We start from the raw sequence: 2448 nt of genomic DNA, 5'->3' as shown, positions 1-2448 counted from the left end.
TAAAACATTTAATTACAACTACTAGGAAAACTAAAAGATAAATATCACTACACGGTAAGAAAATAGAATGTGTGATTCAGTAAAGCAATTTAGGCCTGGAATTGGTTTTTCTTAAGACAAAATGCAAGTAGGTTTGTCCTATAACTGTCTGTTTTTGGATTGAAAATATATATAAAGGGAAATCTAATATGGATACAAAAAGTGATGAGAGATTTCTGGAAAAGGAATCCTAAGAAAAGATTTTTCTACATGATCAGGTTTGGTTAAGTTTATATTTAATTTAAATAGGACAATGGATCTGGTTTTCATATGTAAGCTGATGCAAAATTTGAATTTAATATTTCCCTCTGATTAGTGGACAATTTTTTTTTCATATTGACTTGTATTTGATAACAGAGCATAAATTCTATTTTACCTTTAATTGTGAATCTCTTATAACTTTCCTATTTGCCTTTGAAATGATTTATTATGACTTTGGCTAAGGGAATAAATATTTTTTCAACGTGACTTATTATCCTATCTGACAATGTGTTTTAATAGCTTTTTGATATTGTTCGAAAAACTTCCAGAATAAAATTTTAATGGGATTTCCTTGACTTCTGGCTAACTTTGGTATGCTTCCAAGTTCCTGAAACTTCCCCAAGAGAGATATTAATGTAATTGGGTTCATTTGGAATGTTACATTTCATGAGAATTAGTGTCAAATAAGTAATCTTATTAGGATATATTAGGAAAAATATTATTAATATAGATATACTAGAAATTAAATGGAACTTAAAAAAATCTGGTAGATCCTGGAAGAATACTATCAATCATAATTCCTGTTATTATCTAAAATGTTGTCTGTCACAGCAGTACCTGCTTCTTTTCAGTTGAATTGTAATAAGATTTTAAACTCTGCCTTATTTTTATTTTACCATTCTAGAGATAGTTATGGTTTTCTCTGATGCCTTTATAAAGTAGCTCCTCTTCAAGGAGGTTTCTAGAAGAGACTTCTTTAATCAATACAGATTTCTGAAAAATTTCAGACTATGATGTTGCACTGCATAAGTATATAAGAGTTCTAATGGAAAATCTATGACTTCATAAAACGGTTTTGCTACAAAGAACTGAGTGATTTGGTGAATAATGGTTATAAATTATATGGTTCCTGTCTGTAATATTACTGGCTTTTAATCTATATTCTCCGGATATAAAGAAACCCTCCTTCTTAAGCTAATTATGACTCACAGTCATCTGGGAATTTTTAACTATGAAAGCAGAATTGGAACAGTTATCTTTTCTCTCTGTCTTAACCCTCCAGAGATTTGAAACTCTTAGGTTCCTTGTGGCTATAACAAATAAATTAGGAAAACTGCCTCCTAACAGGCATAGGAAAATCAAGGTATTTGGGGGACCTGGAAAAGAAAAGAATTCATCTTAATCTCTAAGACAAAACTGGTGACAAGTCCTTCATCTGGCTTTCCTAGCCTTAGGAGATCTTATTAAAAATTAAGCTTGAGACTCCTTACAAAAATTTGTAGCATAGCCAATAAAAACAAAACAAACAAAACAAAACAAAACAAAACAAAACAAAACAAAAAACCACAAAAACTTTTATGATCAAATAATCAGACTTAATATGCAGGCAAATTAATCTTTAATTAGCTATATTTAGTTTTAAAAGGTGGGTAAGTTTAGAGAAAAAGACTATGTCTCAGTGAATATTAACTACTAGATTTGTTAATTGAGGTCTGTATTTTCAGATTAAGACTCATTCTCATATAATTCCTTTTTGTTTTACTATATTATTGTAGGTTTAATTGGATTATTAAAAGGTTGCTCTAAGTTATTTCTGAAGCTTATTTCAGAAATCTATCTTTGAATGAAGATCTAATGCCCCATGACCTGCAACCAGGAGGTTATGCATACTGGAAAAGCCACAACTTAGACTATCTACAACCAAGATGGAAGGGCCTTTGTCAGGTATTCTTAACTAGCTCATGCACAATGGACTGAAGGGAATTGGCTCTCGGAAAAATATGCCAACTTACAAAGGGCCTCTGCACTAGACTGACTTGTAGAGAGGGCTACTGACCTTAAAATCACTTTAAAGCAATGCTAAAACTTAAGGAGAATGCTACCAGACCAGGTAGCTGAAAGGAAGATGACATCTGAGAATAACAGGTGACCCAAGACACCAGACCAGGGCCATATACTTGCAAATACCTCCCACCTTCACTTACAAAATGAATGTATTTCACAACCTTATGTAGAGTTAAAGTTAATCCAATGGTTAGGTTTATGTTCAATTACCTTTATCCAGTACTTCTGGGTTACCTTGGTGGGTATCCCCACACCAAGATACTAACAGGATAGCCTTTAGAAAATTTATCCTAGAAAAAAGAAATTATAATTCTCTTTATGACATAATTGATATTACTAGGTGGGTTCAATTCACCTGGTCAA

The sequence above is a fragment of the Camelus ferus genome, unplaced genomic scaffold (genome assembly GCF_009834535.1).
Source record: "Camelus ferus isolate YT-003-E unplaced genomic scaffold, BCGSAC_Cfer_1.0 contig798, whole genome shotgun sequence".
NCBI classification, from domain to species: domain Eukaryota; kingdom Metazoa; phylum Chordata; class Mammalia; order Artiodactyla; family Camelidae; genus Camelus; species Camelus ferus.
This window is presented reverse-complemented; position numbering follows the sequence as displayed.